The sequence below is a fragment of the Dromiciops gliroides genome, chromosome 2 (assembly GCF_019393635.1).
Source record: "Dromiciops gliroides isolate mDroGli1 chromosome 2, mDroGli1.pri, whole genome shotgun sequence".
NCBI lineage: Eukaryota > Metazoa > Chordata > Mammalia > Microbiotheria > Microbiotheriidae > Dromiciops > Dromiciops gliroides.
The window spans coordinates 677,892,016-677,909,282 of NC_057862.1; the positions used below are offsets into that span (position 1 = coordinate 677,892,016).

Sequence of the window (17,267 nt, forward strand, 5' to 3'; positions counted from 1 at the left end):
CCTCACAGGGCTGTTGTAAGGATCAAATAAGATAATATCTGAAGATAACATAATACATGCCTTGCACATAGTAGGCAACCTACCAAATGCTTATGTTCTTTCTCTCGATCCAATCCAGACGACCCTTTCTCACGCATCGTTCTCTCACACAAGGGTCATGCTCAAAACCTTTGCCAAGTCAAGTTCAAACTTCTTAGCCTGGCATTCAAGGCTCTTCTTTGTCAAAATTACCACATGGAACAAGTCACTCAAGTGCATCTGAGGCAGACTGGACTTTGCCATAGACACCCTATCTCTGCAAAGCTCACCTGGATCCTCTTGGACACATCCAAAACTGAGCTTAGGATCCTCCCTGCGCCCCCTTTGGGCTTCACCCAGCCTTGGTGGAATCATGAGCCCCTCTTCTTTTCTCCCAAGCCTGATCAATTCCCTGGCCCTATCTGTGTCTGCCTCCTCAATGGCTCAGGCCCTCACCTAGTTATCACTGGCCTCTCTAAATGTTGTCCTAACAATGTCACTGACCTAGATATATTCCTTGGACAAGCCCTCAAAGGGACTACCTGGGAGCCTCGGGGATCAGGTCCCAACAATGGAATGGGACACTTCATTCTCCATCTTGCCCTGGAATAAGACTCTGCTTAAGCCAGGCCAGTCTGCCAATTAGCTTTGACCCAAGTTTTTCTCCTTGTCCCTGTACCCCTTCTTATCAGGAAGATCACTGTTACCTCCTATCTACTCACTAATTTATGGCCATAACTCCCTTTAACCAAAAGCTCAACTGTTTCCAACAGAAGCATTCTCCAGTTAAATGAAAAACAGTGCAGCATGGGGGAAGGCAGCCTGATTGAAGACTCAGGTTCAAATCCCACTTCTGACACATAACTGTGTGACCACAGATGAGTCACTTAACCTTCTTGGGTCTCCTTTTCATCATATGTAAAATGAAACAGTTAGAATGGATGTCCTCTGAGGTGTCTTATGGGATCTGGAATGCTGTGAGTGTCACCCTCCAGACAGACAGTGATCTTCCCCTTGTTTTGCTCTGACAGATCTTAATTAGACAACCTCTCTCAGGCAATCAGTCTCCCAGCACACAGCATGTGCCTGACTCTGTGGTTAGTGAATGAATGACTCTGTTCTGAGTAATTAACACCTGACAGACATGATTTCAATTCCTTTTAAATTCATAAAATAAAACCCAGAGGTTCATTTCAGTCAAAGCCCTGAAGCCTGAGATTTCAGCCTTGATGAGCATCTCTTTTCTATTTGGTCCCTGCACCATCCCTTTCTAAAGACCAGCATGGAAGAGGATTCTGAGCAAAAAGCAGGTGCCTCACCCAACAGACAGGGATGCTTCCCAATTTCCCATGGCTCTCCTTTCTGTGTCTGCTGACCTGTGTCACGACCATGGGTAACCGCAGTAGATCATATGCATATCAATACCGTAAGAATGACAAGTGGGGAAAAACCAGTCTTTTGGGAGTAAAGGAGTTCCTCCCAAACCACCCGAGAAGCCAAGAACGCCTCCTTCCTCATCTCCTTCTCGGCTCACCTCCTGCTAACAGAGACATGGCTTTCAGAGAGCTGAACATTAGCCATGTCTTCCATTTCATCAGCTCCTAACCCAAATGCCAAAGAGGAATGCCAGGGAATCAAATACTTAGAGAGATGAGGTCATGCCCAGGTCTTCTCTGAAGTCTGCTGAAATTCTGTTCTTGGGCACTGCCAAACCCCCAGGTCTTTCTCCTTCACCCGCCCCCTCACTTTATGCATTTTATAGGCACTGCTTTTGTCCCAAGCCATGCCTGCTTTCCTAAATTGCAGTTTTCCTTGGAGTACTTTTTCAGCCGAGGCCTCCCAGGATCTAGTTGTTACAGGCCAATGACTATCTTTAGAGGTTGCAAGTTAAAATAAAAAGCACAGGGCAAACAGCAACCCCCCCCCCAAACAGGACAAACAGCACCCCCCAACATACACACACACACACACACACGCATATATGTACACACACAGAGGCACACATGCTTGCACATGCACATACACACAAGCAGATGCACGCACACAATTGCCTACCATTGTAATCCTGAGCTACTTGAAGAAATGTGTGTATACAAACATATCTGTATACGTTGTGTATATCTATATACGTTTGTATACATGCATATAAACACCTCCCTCTTTCAAACTTTCCAAATGAGCTATTAATAACCTGACAAAGCTCAGGCTATTAAAATATTAACCAAAGCTTCCAGGAAAACCTCTATAATCTCAATTGTTTATCAAGACCTTTACAAACCTTATAAAAAATTACTGGTCTAGGAAAAAACACCGCAGCCATAGGAGAAAGTTTACAAACACAATGGCTGAGACGCCTGACTGTCTGCCAATGGGTCCCTTTTGATTTCCACATAGGACGCATTACTCGCTCCTAGCTAGTCAATACTCTAAATAGAGCGCTCCTCCTCCAAACACCTCATTAGCTTGGATCCAGTTGCTTTGGGTTTGGGTTTGGGGTTTTTTGAAACTGCAGTATTCTGAAGGTGCTTTGCCTCTTATTCTCCTTCCTCAACAAACCCCTTAGTTCAGCACATGTGAAGCCTGAGGTTTCTCTGACACTGACTATGAAAGGATTATCTTCCCAGGTTCCCACCACACTTGGAGAGAGGCCCATCTCAATCCCTGTATCTATTTTATAGAAGAGAATGACAGAAAGAGACTTGTCCAAGGTAACTCTTTGCCCAAGGGCCAGTGTATAGCTGCCTCTGACTCTCCATTACTTTACCAGAGCCTCCAAGGAGGAAAGCAGAGAGGTGAATTTTCCTTCTTAAATTGCCTGCTTTTCTCAAAGGAGGTTTCAAAGAATACAAACCTGTCTTGCAGGGGAGAAAAGAACCTTTCTCCTAGCTCTTGAAAGGCAGCAAAAGACAACGTCTAATGACACAAAGGCCAAAGTAAGCCAGACATAACCCGGGAGAGGAGATTTCATAATTCCACCCATCACGCACCCCAGAAAATACTCTGAATCAATCGTATTTCAGGAAATTGAGCATGAAATCATCTAATTTCATTTGTATTTTTTTTAGTGGCATAGATTAAACCCTTCACTCCCAAGGAAATAAGCCCTCCCCCCCCCCCCCCCCCCCGTGTCCCTAACCCCATCTGGGAGGGCCCTAACGGGAGCTACAAAATCCCAGTATTGTCCATCAGAGTATATCTGTCTGAAAACAGCAAAATATGTTAACAATTAGAGAAAAGGAAACCTGAAAGGTTGTCTTGTTAATTAAGGAACTGGCTATCAAAGGGCTCATTAAAAGCTACTGAAACCGAATGGCTATTAAAATAAACACCCATTAATCTTAACACACAAATGCTCTGCAATCAGGATTAAAGGCAATGACCTACCTCCCTGCAAGACTCAGGGTGAAGCAGGCCTTCCCAGCTCCTAGAGATCAAGTGAAATCTCACAGTCTCCAAGGTAAAGAATGACTTATATGTTGTTTTTTTAAGACAAGGTAAAACAAATTGAACTTTCAGTTCTCTAATCATATGACAGCATATACCTCTAAGAGTGGTAGGGCAGGAGAGAAAACATCTCATCAGATAACCCTACAGCCATACCACGGGGTCAATGGGAAGTCTGAAGAGGTTCAAGAAATGAGAAAGACCCTCATTAGGTAAGGACTACTTGCTGGGGACACCATGAGGGGAATTCCTGAGGTGGCACTGATCAGATTAGATGATTTCTAATATTGAGACTACGTGGCTCCCTGACAAAAATGATGGGCCGGCTCCCAGGTCACCTAACCACCGGAAATAGCACAGAGCACTAGAAGCATGAAGAGCTTAGGGTAGCTACAAGGTAATTAACAGACAGAAAATAATGAAGCCTTGGAGTGGTCACTAAAAGTCTGACGCGAAAATGTAAGACAGGTGAGCCGTGAAGTAACTGACTACATTCAGCTTCTTACCAAAAACATCAAGTGAGACAAGAACAGACTGCGGGGAAAAAAGAAGAGAAAAAGTGGGAGCTGGCGGACTTAGAGCAATATTTGCAAGACTGGTTAAGACCAACCCCATTTATTAAAGGATAGTGCTAAGGAGACCAAGGGCATAGGGTCAATCCCACAACGAGCCAAATGAGCTTCTCCATGGACCGGGGTCACTTTACACTGACCAGCTGTGTCACCAACACATGTTGTTAGTCACACTGGGTCTGAAATGGCAAACAAGTGTCCTCGTTCTGGCCATCATTTGTCATTGTAGAAATCCTATCTTCTTCTAAGCAAGATATGTAACATACACAACATGAATCCATAATGTAATTTCACCCTCACAACACTCTTAGGAAGCCCAAATGTTCTTATGCCTATTTTTTAAGGCCTATTTTAAAGATGAGAAAACGTGATTTGCCCAATTGACCTCAAGGCCATTTCAAGGAAGAGCTCAGACCCAGGTATTCTGATGTCAAGCCTGATTCAACTCTACACTGCGCTTCCCCAGCCCAGAACAGAGGAGCAACTAAAGCCATACACTCATCCAGGTACCCGGCTGAAATGGCTTTGGTCTGTGTCAGTTGTTTGGAAGCCAGAAACACAAATTTCCAGCTGTTTATGTGCCAGGCCCTGCCTGGTCTGGGCTTTTCTTACACTGCCCAGGGGCAGGAGGGTTTGATTTCCCCCAGACATGATTGGCCAAGCCTGAATGTTTACCTCCACGCCAAAGTTTATCCCAATAGAGACATTCCTCACTGATTGAGGCCTCTGGGTTGAGTAAGGCTCCTTAGTGTGTAAAAAAGACCCCACCCACATCAATGGGGGGTCTGGGGAGCCCCATGGGTGAAAGCTCTAATGACAATGGGACCACTGGGCAGTCCAGAGTCTGGGGGTTCTGGTACTGATCTGCTCCGTTAACAAGGGCGTGTGACAACATGTGCCTTGATCCAACTCTGATCCCTGAAAGTCAGTCACCTTGACTGATATAAATGCTCATCATGGATGTATGAAAAGAGCTTGTCAAAAAATATCTAATTGTGAGGGAGCTTCTCCTTGTGTTGAGTTAAAATAAATCTGCCTGTAAATGCTACCTAGTAAGTTCTGTCCTCTGTGGGGCAAACAGAAGTCAGTTAATTTATCATTCAGCAATCATCTGTGGATAGAGTGCCAGGCCTGGGCTCAAGAAGGTTTGAGTTCAAATTCAGCCTCAGACATTTAGAAGCTTCATGACCCTGGGCAAGTCTTGTTTAGGGAGATTACTCCTGGCACCTCCCTTCCAGGGTCGTTGTGAGATCCAACGAGATGATACTTGTAAAGGGCTAGTCACTGTGCCTGGCACACAGTAGGCACTGTATAAAAATTAGCTACTGTATATCAGACTCAGGGCATACACAGACAAAAGGGAAACCGCCTTCAAGGAGAACAAGCAGATACAACCCAGATATGGAAAGGAGGCCCCATGACTACTACTGTAAGAGACACCCTCTCCACCTGAAGGGCAAATCAGCCCCTTGAATAAAGTAAGAAAAGAAACACAACCTGATGAAAGTCAATTAAACCAGCAGTTAGTTACCAAGGAGCTGCCTGCACACCCAAGGAGCTTATCTTCTGACTTCTGTGTTCATGCTCTAACGTTAAACAGAGTTCCATACAATCCTCATCTGTTTACCTGCAATATCTTCCCTTGCCGGCTGCATGTTCCTTTTGAGTGGGGAACATTTTTTTCTTTGAATCTGCAGACCATGTAGCGGTTCTGTGCACAAAGGAGGCATTCAAAAAGGGAAGGATGGCCACCCTGTACTTCCAAATGCTCTCCTCACAGGGCTCTCAGGCCACTGCTGGGTCCCACTTCTCTTTCTAGCTGACAAACTGACCTTTCTGAGCTTCCTTTGCAAGAGTGCCACCATTTACATTCTGCCTTGTACACCGGGTTGTACCTTGGGGTCCTGTCCCCCTCAATCACCTCTCTCTTACACTTCCTCAAGGTGATACCAAGATTACCTGGGTTTCTCATTTACTAAAAGGTCAGGGTCCTTTTAGTGATATTTAATTTACATAATTATATTCATGTTGTATATTATTCTTTTGGTTCTGCTTTCATTTATTTATTCATTCAATTATTAATTTATCTATCTATCTATTGCGGGACAATGAGGGTTAAGTGACTTGCACAAGGTCCCATAGCTAGTAAGAGTCAAGTGTCTGATGCTGCATTTGAACTCAGGACCTCCTGAATCCAGAGCTGGTGCTTTATCCATTGCGCCACCTAGCTGCTCCTGGTTCTGTATATTTCACTCTGCCTCAGTACATACCAATCTTTCCATTCCAAAGCCTAACATTCATCCCTTTTTACTGTATAATAATACCGCTCTATATTCATGTCACAGTGCCAAGTGATAGACACTCCCATTGTTGCCTTTCCTTTGTTTTCAAAGAGAGAGAACATTAATATTTGGGTATATATTTGTTTCTGACTTGAGCGGTCATTTAGAGCTTGGAATTCTTCCTCTGAGAACTCTTTTTCTTCTCATATCCTTTAAACATTTGCCTATTGGGAAATGGCTCATGGTATCACATATTTTTGTCCATTTCCTATGCATATTGGACACCAGACATTTATTAGTGATAATTAATGTAAATAAATTTCCCCTTTAAATACTTAATCTTATTTTCTTATCACTGATTTTATTCAAACAAAAGCACTTACTTTTAGATAATAAAAATGGTCACTTTTGCCTTTTAAAATTCTCTATAACCTTTTAGATTACAGGATTTCTCCCCATAGCCAAGGTTTTGAAATGTACCTAATCTCATTCTTTCTCTTCTTTTAATGATATGATCTTTTATATGCAAATTAAGCATCCATTTTGGATAAAATCTACAATTTAATTTATTTATTTTTTGTTTTTTTCATTTTTGCAGGGCAATGAGGGTTAAGTGACTTGCCCAGGGTCACACAGCTAGTTAAGTGTCAAGTGTCTGAGGCTGGATTTGAACTCAGGTCCTCCTGAATCCAAGGCCAGTGTTTTATCTGCTGCGCCACCTAGCTGCCCCCTACAATTTAATTTAAATCCAATTTCTGCCAAATTGCTTTCCAGTTTTTTTTTCAATTTTTCTGAAGAAGAGAGTCCTTCTCATAGTACTTTACGCTCTCCTAAATTATTTACCAAACACTAGTTTACTCTGTTGATGGTTTGTTTCTTGCTGATGGCATCTATCACACAGAAACTCTTTTCTGTTTTTTTAATCAGAACCAAATAATTTTGATAACTCCTCCTCTATAATACAGTTTGAGGTCAGGCAATACTAATCCCCACTTCTTAAGTTTTCTCATGATTTCCTTGAGATTCTAGGTTATTTGCGAATCTCTGAATTTAAAAAAAAAATCATCTAGTCCAAAAAGCATCTCCTTGGTAACTAGACTGGTATTTGGTAGCTCTCAATCTACATAATATAACTGGTTACACGAGCCCAGTCCAACAATGGGCCTAGAATAGATTCTTCTAATGATTTGTCATCTTTTATTTTTGTGAAGATTGTTTTGTACTTTTAATCATAAATATATTGTTTCTTCCTTGTTTTTATTAATGATGTTTGTGGATTTATATTGTTTTCTGTATCTTGGCAAGGCGGTAAATGGTCTCTGAATTTTTTCATAGATAATCTGAAGTTGTATAAACAGAATATCATGAAATCTGAAAACTGGGATAAAGGTTTCACCTTTTCTGACATCTTTATCTTTAATTTGGCTTTATTGCCAGTTAACATTCCTAGAACTGTTAAATAATAGTGAGGAGAGAAAGAATTCTTGTTTTACTCTTGTTTGTGAGACAAAAACTTCTAGTGCTCCCCCATTAAAACCAGAGGTACATATTCTGATCAAGACAATGATCCAAAACAGTTCCCAAGGACCCATGATGAAAAATGCTATCTACCTCCAGAGAGAGAACAGATAAACTGAGTGCAGATTGATGCACACATTTTTACTTTATTTTTCTTGTGTGTGTGTGTGTGTGTGTTGTTTTCTTTTGTAACATGCTAATATGGAAAAACATTTGGCATGATTTCACATGGATAATTGATATTATATTGCTTGCCTTCTCAAGGGGTGGTGTAAGGGTGTGAGAGATTACTTTTACTTAGAATTTTTAAAATGAAAAATGTTTACATGTAATTGGGAAATAGTTAAGAAAATGAAAATCTTTTTAAAAAGGGAACCTTGAAAGACCATTACAAAGTCATGCAAGATGAAAAAGGCCAAAGTAAAAATGAATAGGTGAGAAATTCTGATTTCTGGGGCCTTCCTGGGAATAACAAAAAGCTCTATTTTCTACATTGAAATTAATTTAACTGTAAATAGTTACTAAGGACATTTAATTAGTTGTATTGTTTAATATTGTTTTTAACAAATCACTTAATTAAAAACCCTCTGAATCTAAAAAAAAATGTGAAAAATAAAACAAAAACAAAAGAAGACAGAGCTAGAGCCCATCTAGTCTATCCCATCATTTTTTGTTGCTGTTGTTGTTTGTTTGTTTGTTTGTTTTTTTCCGGGGCAATGTGGGTTATGTGACTTGCCCAGGGTTACACAGCTAGTAAGTATCAAGTGTCTGAGGTCAGATTTGAACTCAGGTCCTCCTGAATCCAGGGCCGGTGTTCTATCCACTGAACCACCTAGCTGCCCCTCCCATCCCATCATTTTAGAAATGAGGAAAGAGAAGCCCAGAAGGGATCCAGTTTTAGAAAGGCACTGAGCAGGCCTGGGCCAGATCTGGGATGAGAACATGGAGGCTTTGATGCCACAAGCAATGTACTTTCTCGGGCAGCACACTGCTCCAGCACAGATGGGACACTGCTCTAAAGCAGCTGGAATCTCAGGAGACAATGGCATTAAAGGTGGTAGAGAGGACAAGGGGAATGAGTTTCAAGTTAACTGTCTAGAGTCACACAGCTAATAAGTATCAAAAGCAGAATTGAAGCTAAGTTCTTTGACACCATAGCCAATTCTCAGTCCACTGAAGGCAGAGGAAGAGGAGGAGAAAGAAGAATAACAACAACAAATGGCATTTATCAAAGCATCTGCCCAAGGTTATACAGGTAGACAATTTCAGACACCAGACACTTTTGATCATATGAAAGAGAACTTCTTATGATTTCCGGTGTTTTAAGCAGAAACTGTATTTTTCAAATGACTTTATGTCTATTGGGTGCTTTTTATTGTTTTAAAATCATGCTAAGCGCTTTCCTAAGGTTGAATTATCCTTGCATCTCTGGGATGAATCCAAGGTGATCAAAGTCAATTACCTTGTGAATTTCTATTGTCTCCTTGGGAGGATTTTATGGAAAAAACTTGAATTAATACCTATTTGTGAGGTTATTCAACAGGTATTTGACACTTGATTTGGGTATGAAAACATCAATCTATTAGGAGAAATCTAGTATAGTGCCTTGTATAATTTTAGTAGCACAGATATTTTAAATAATATTTTCTTAATACAGTCAGTCAATAAACATTTTTAAGTGCCAACTATGTAGCTGAACTTTTCTATGGGCTAGAGATACAAAGAAAGGTAAAAACCAGCATCTACTCTCAAGGAGCTCACAATTAATGGGAGAGACAACATGCAAACGACTATGTATGAATGAAAAGGTTATTTACAGGATAAATAGGCAACAGTCAACAAGAGGGAAGCATGTGAAGAATTGGGAAGAGATTCCCATAGAAGGTGAAGTGTTAGCTGGGACCTGAAGGAAGCCAGGGAAGCCCCGAGGCAGAGCAGAGGAAGAGAGACCCTCGGTCAGGGAAAGTACCTGAAGTCAAGAGATGGAGGGTATTGTTTGAGGAACAGGAAGGAGGCCAGGATCCTTGGATTGCAATCAGATGGGGAGGGGAGGAGAGGGGAGGGGAGGGGAGGGGAGGAAGAAGACGACTGGAAAATGGAGGGGGCCGCTAGATGGCGCTGCAGTGGATAAAGCACTGGCCCTGCATTCAGGAGGACCTGAGTTCAAATCCAGCCTCAGACACTTGAGACTTACTAGCTGTGTGACCCTGGGCAAGTCACTTGACCCTCATTGCCTCACCAAAAAACAAAACAAAAAAAGGGAGCAATGTAGTTCATACGGGATGTAATAAGGGGGCCATGTATTTTGTTTCAATACTGCTTACATTCTCTCCACTGTTCTCCCTGAGATACCTTTTATAATGAAGAATTTTTTTCAAAGATGAAGGGAAAAATAGAAAAAAAACCCAATTAACATATGGAAAGAATTTGACATTATATGCAATACTCTAAACTTGTGGACTGCCTCTTCTACAAAGGAGTGGAGAGAGGTATATTCTTACATCGATATTCCCAAGGCCAAGTATGTTCTTTATAATTTTGTAGCAATTTCAATGGTTTTGTGGTTAAATTTTTTCATTTGCATTATTGTTCTCAAGTTTCTCTTTTCTATATCACAGTAATATTTCATGACATTCATATACCACAGTTTGTTTAGTCATTCCCCAATAAATGGACATCTACTTTGCTTCCTGGTCGATATTACTATGAAAAGTACTACTATAAATATTTTGGCATTTATAGATCCTTTCTTTGTGGTATCTGTTCCTATCAGTGGAATATCTAGGTCAAAGGGCATGGGCATTTTAGTTATTTCATTTCCATAATACAAATTGTAGAACAGGCATTAATTGCTCTTTAAATTTTGAAAAAATCCATTTGTAAATTCATCTGACCCAGAAGCTTTTTCTTTGTCCATGTACTTACGGAATACTCAATTTATTTTTATGAGATTTTATTGTGTATGTTATCTAGTTTTTGCTTGAGTATTTTTATACTTTTATAGGTTCCTTTTCCATTATCTTTGTTGGTATATAATTATGTACGGTCTTTGATAATTCCTTTTAAATTCTTCTCAGCTGTGAATTTACCACACTCTATTTTTATGTTATTTTCTTCGTTTTATTAATGAGTTTTAGCTAACAATTAACATGTTTAATTCATTGGTTCTTCTATTTAGTTAAGACAACTTTTAAGGAAAATACAAGTTCCTCAGGGGAGTGCTCTGTGTCCCATAATTTCTGGCATATTATCTCATTATCATTACCTTTAATGTATTTCTCTGATTTCTTCCTCAGCCCATTCACTATTCAGGATATAATAACAATCTCTATTTATTTATTTATTTTTTGCTCTTTTTTGCTTTCTTTCTTTCTTAGTTTTTATTGTATTCTCATTTGTAATTCCACAAGCAAACCACAAGTACTAATTAAGTACCACAGACCAGAACAAAAACAAAACATTCTCTGTCCTAAAAGAGCTGATATTCTCCTCAGGAGAAATAGCAGGTATACAACAAAACCTATAGAAAAATAAATATCCTATTAATGATGGGTAGAATCAAGAAAGGCCTCTTCTCTGAGGCAGCAGCTGGTCTCAGACTTGATCATAAGGATCACTGGTGGGATTTAAAGTCAGGACCTCTTGACGCCATGTCAAACCATATTTATGAATCATTTGCTATGGAGGCAGGAGCTCTGCTAGATGCTGGGGATACCAAGAAAAGCAATCACACAGGAGAAGAAAACAAAGCTCTTGTTCCCAAGGAGCCCATCCTGCACAAGGGGAGATTCAAACAACAATGCATGGCAAATATCCCTGTGGAGTAGAGGGAAGGCATGGAGGAGAGGAATGGAGGGAGAGAAGCAGAGGGGATTTCAGGAGAGCCCTGAAGGATGCCAGGGGCAGAGGAGATGGAATGTCAGATGGGATAACCAAGGGCCAGTGGGGGCCGATCACAGATTGTCGGAAGGGGACAAAAGTGTAGCAAGACAGGAAAGTGAGGCGAGGCCAGGTTGTGAAAGGTTGGAGCTTGTATCTGATCATGGAGGTAAAAGTGAGCTCCTGGAGGTGGGCCATATGGTCAGAACTGGGCTTTAGGAAACTCACTTTAGAAAATAAGCAGGGGGCAGCTAGGTGGCGGGGGCAGCTAGGTGGCGCAGTGGATAGAGCAGAAGAATGTGATTGTACATATATAACCTATATCGGATTGGTTGCTGTCTTGGGGAGGGGGAAGGGAGGCAGAAAAAATTGAAACTAGAAATCTTATAAAAACAAATGTTTCAAACTATCTCTACATGTAACTGGAAAATAATAAAATACTTTTATGGGAAAAAAAAAGAAAATAAGGAGAGGATCAACTGGAGTGGGGAAATACTGAAGCAGACATTCACCAGCCAGCTACTGCAGCAGTGCAGGCTTGAGCCTACGAAGGTCTGTACAAGAGTGATCACTGTGTGAGTAGAGAGAAAGGAACGTGGACGCCTAGGAAGAGAGATGGTGCACTGGGGAGAGCAGTGGGGATGGAGTAAGGAAGACCTGAGTTCAAATCTAACATCAGGCACTTACTTAGTTATGACCATGGGCAAGTCATAATTTCTGTCCCCTTCAGTTTCCTCAAATGAAAAATGAGGATACAAGGGCAGCTAGGTGGCGCAGTGGATAAAGTACTGGCCCTGGATTCAAGAGTACCTGAGTTCAAATTCGGCCCCAGACACTTGACACTTACTAGCTGTGTGACCCTGGGAAAGTCACTTAACCCCCATTGCCCCACAAAAAAAAAAAAAAAAAGAAGAAGAAAAATGAGGATACTACTAGGAGCTACCTCTCAGGGTTGTTATGCAGATCAAATGAAAGAATATTTATAGCTAATAGGGAAATACATTTTGCATGAGTACACATATATCATCTATGAAACTCCTTATCAAGGAGTGGGGAGGGGAAGAAGGAAGAGAATTTGGAACTCAAGATTTTTGTTTTTTTTTTTGTTTTTGTTATTTTGTTTGTTTTTGTTTGTTTTTTGCAGGGCAATGGGGGTTAAGTGACTTGCCCAGGGTCACACAGCTAGTAAGTGTCAAGTGTCTGAGGCCAGATTTGAACTCAGGTACTCCTGAATCGAGGGCCGGCGCTTTTATCCACTGCGCCACCTAGCTGCCCCGAAACTCAAGATTTTTAAAAAACAAATGTTAAAAACTTTTTACATGTAATTGGAAAAAACACTTTTACAAATAATATTTATAAAGCATTTAGCACAGGGCCTGGTACATAATACACATTTAATAAACATTTGTTCCCTTCCCATATACAAAATATTTTGTGAAGGAAAAATGATAAGAATTGCCAATAAATCGTATAAATTGGGTGATTTTGCTTGAGGAATTGAGAACTAAGTTGAAGTTGTAAGCCTCTGTGCCTGGGAGGATAGTGGTATCCTCAAGAGTAATAGGGAAATTGAAAAGAAGGGAGAATTTGGGTGGGTAAGGAGCTCTTTGGGACATGATGAACGTGAGAACTAGGACATGCGATCTGAGAAGTCCCTGAACTAGCTGGTGTCGTGGGAACAGAGTTTAGAAGGGAGAATGGGGCTGGATACAGAGATATGTGAATCATCTGCACAGAAATGAGAACTGAACCCAAGAGAGCTATGAGATCACCAAGGGAGATGTTATAGAGAGAAAAGAGAAGGACTAGTATAGGGAGTTGGGGTGGATACCCATTGTCTGTAGGAAGCTCACAGATATGCAGGCTCAGTTAAGGAGATGTAGGCGAAACAAGGGACACGATGACAATCCTTAAAAGATTTTGGTCCGTTTCCTCATTTTCACTCTGTGTGTGCTATATTTTGGAATTGTAACCAGTAGAAGTATTTCTGAGCTCCATAATCGTGTAGCTCAATCTCCACTGGACTCTGCAGGCAATCCCTTTTCTTCCTCTCAAGGCTGGTATGTTTTCTGGGTATCAACCTGCTCAAGGGGACTAGTCTTCACCTTCCTCACCCTAAACATGTCAAGTACCTAACTTCAAATGTCGTTTTCCCTTTACCTAAGGAGACTATGGTACTAACATTGGCAAATGAAATAACCTTGCCATAGCGAGAAGAGAAAGTCAGGGGAATGAATGTCAGAATGACAGGTCAGGGGTGTTTTTCTCAGTTAATTTTTTCTTTCAGAATGAGCTTTGTGGCAGTGCTTTCAATTTTCCTCTTTCTACATTGCTGATTTTACTGCATTTGGAGGTTTCAGATTTGTTTCTGCTCAAGTAAGGAGGGACCTCAATTCCCCAGGATAGTTTTCATTTTATTGTCTCCCTAGGATTCTGGACCTACACTTTTGATCCTGATTTTCAGCAAGCATGAGGGGAAGTGGTTAATGGAGTGGAAATAATGGAACTTCATGAGGAAGGGATGGCTCTATTTAGAACTTGTATAGACAAAGAAAAGAAATCCAGGCTAAATCTCAGGTGAATCTAGATTTTTGGAGAGCATATTTCAAAGGGTTTCAGTGAAAGATAGGATTAGAATCTCATGGTTAACATTCTAAAGGAAAAACAGCCAGAAAGCTCTGAAAAATAAAATTCTAGGCGGCAGTAGGTAGCACAGTGACAGAGCACTGGCTCTGGAGTCAGAGGACCTGAGTTCAAATCCAAAGTCAGCCACTTAATAACTGTTTGACCCTGGGCAAGTCACTTAACCCTGTTTGCCTTGGAAGAAGGAAGACAGGAAGAAAGGAAGGAAGAGAAAGAGAGAGAGAAAGAAAGAAATGTTAAAGACACAAAAAGCAAAGATTCTGAGAAAAAAAGGATAAGATGTCTAAATAGACCAGTGCGGCTACACAGGGAACTCATTGATCACTTTGAGACTGTAAAAAGACGAGAATCTGGGGCAGTTCACAAATGAAGACTATCAAAGTATGGCAAAGTCCTATATGAAACAGTTACGGGAGTGTAAGCTTAAAGCCTGATGAGGATTGCCAAAATCTGTAGCCACTGTATTCCTTCAGGCCCTGTCACCTCTCCCCTAATGATTGTTTGGGCAGACTCCTTAACAGGCTCCCAAATCCATTCTCTTCCTCTTGTCATGCAAGGCAGATTCCTGTTCCTAAAGCATGTCTCTGCTAACACTATTCACTAGCCCCAAGATCTTGTGATAAATTCTCACCATTCACCATGTAGACTCTTAGCCCCAGTTGTAAGGCCCTTTACTAAGTGCTCCAATCTACCTTTCCAAGGCTCATCTCATGTTATTTTCCCCTCCACAGGACCTCCTCCATGTCCTCTGTCTTTACCGGTTAAAATACTGCCCATCCTGAGAGCTTTCACTCCAATTCTGCCCTCTTCTCCCAGAGCCAGCCCCACACCGCCCACACAGAGACAACCTGCTTTCCAGGAGCTGTCACAGAACTTTCATCGTCGCCTTCCTGTGCATTTACTGCATCCTATTGGTTTCTATTCATGCTACATCCTCATTTGGTCTTACCAACTTGTGTAGCCTTCTTAGTGATTAAAACGTGGTTGTGTGCATACAGTGAGAGCTTCAAAATCACGCAGCTGTGGGAAGGCTGCATGCACAACAACACATCTGCTAACAGAAAGACCCTGCTTCAAAGCCACACTCTGCTCTCCCTTGAGCCCAGCCTAGCCTGGCCCGGCCCTCCACTAATTTATGTAGACTGTTTGCAGCAAGGGGGGCCCAGTGAGAAGACAGTGTGCAGACCGTGATCCCCGTTGCAGCAGCAGCTATATGACAGACTTAGTGTATCAGCCTTAAGCTTGGTTCCAGGACCGTCCTGTCTAATTTACAAATGGGCCACTTGGTGAGAACTCCAAATATCTTTTCTTTGACTCTGACAGGCTCCGAATTCCACACTGCATGTGCTACAAATTAATTTTTTCTAAACCCCTGTAATAACTACAGAATCATTGAAGGTAACAGAAATAATGAACTAACAGAATGCTTCCTGGAGATCCTTGGCCCTTCTCAGCTATATTGAACGGCTTTTCTTTCAGACTGTGGCAGTACGAATGGTTCCAAAAAGCCAGTTTTGTACTTATCCACAACTGAAAAAAGTCACTTTCTCAAGTTTGAGTGTTTGACTCCCAGTTAGCTAATGAAAAGAAGACAAAGCATGTGTACAAATGCCACATAGACCAAACAGAGTCCCTCTTGAGTCAGGATATTAAGATGCTAGGGGAACAACCAATTTGAGAAACAGATGCGCTCAACGTCAATCAGTTAAACTTTGAAATTAAGGAAATCCATGAGCTTTAGCGATTTTTGTGTGCCAATTTTGGGGCACCGAAGCGCCATCTCAATCCATTTGAAATGTTTTAAAAAGATAGGTTCCAAAAAACAAAAAACATCACCCATAAAAACACTCACACTCACACACACACACACTCACAACTAACAGTCTACAATATGGTCACTGGCTCTGCCCATATTACCAATGTCTAAACATAATGCATGCATTGTCAGAGAGCATCAATGGCCTTGAATCAACTGGTCATCCTAGAATGCTTATGAGAATTCTTCCACCTTGTTCAGTGACTTGAATAAATGGGAACTTGCATGTGAAGAACTTTCCAAAACTTTAATCTCTCTCTGTAAATGCTTGCTATTATCATGGCTTTCAGTTTAATGTTGAATTGATGGTTTTCCCTGAGTTTCGACATAATAACATCATCTTAGTTGGGCTTGATGAAATCCTCCATGCTGAAGAATAGGAAACTTTACTCACTTGCTTTATGCTACCTTTCTCCAAGGCATTACAATGATCACCATATAAACTTCAAGGAACCCTTTGACAAAGCCAATCCCATTCCCATTTTTGGATGGGGAAGCTGACATTCAGAGATCAAGTGCCTTGATCCAATATTCCCTATTGTATTGAGCTGAGCCAGAAGGAGCCCCATCTCAAAGATCTGTGTTGCCCTCTTTGTTCCAATATGAGGCCATAAACAGAGCTGAAATTTGAATCCAAACTTTTTATTTCAAATCCAATGCTCTTTCATGAGATGGACTACCGTCACTCTTGTCCACTACAGCACACAGACTATCCAAAATAGATCAGAAATCTCTTACATAACAGTTTGGCTTTAGAGTCGATGAGGTGTTTGTGTGGATACAACCAACCTTCTACAACCAGCCATGATCTCCAGACTCTGGTGAAGAGTATATGGCAAGTACTGGAAAGTGCCAGCACTCATACTCAAGTCTAGAGCGTGTAAAGAATTGTTATTTGAGGTTTTTATGCCTCGGCGCACACTGGCCTGGGGCTCTGCAAACTGCACGGTGCTCCACACCACTGTTCTAGGCCGTTGCCATGGGCGCTGGCAACCTCATGTCAGCACCACTCACCGATGCCTACATGGGCCTGGCAAAATTATAATGATTGGAAGCCTAGTGAGGGCAGTCATGTGACTGTCAGAGCGGCCAGAC

General features: G+C 41.4%; 1 protein-coding gene across 7 annotated transcripts in view; it reads right to left on the bottom strand.

Annotated features, from left to right (window-relative positions):
- The window catches only part of EXOC6B (exocyst complex component 6B), a 606,916-nt gene that overhangs the window by 213,981 nt on the left and 375,668 nt on the right, over positions 1-17,267 (bottom strand). The window lies entirely within an intron of this gene.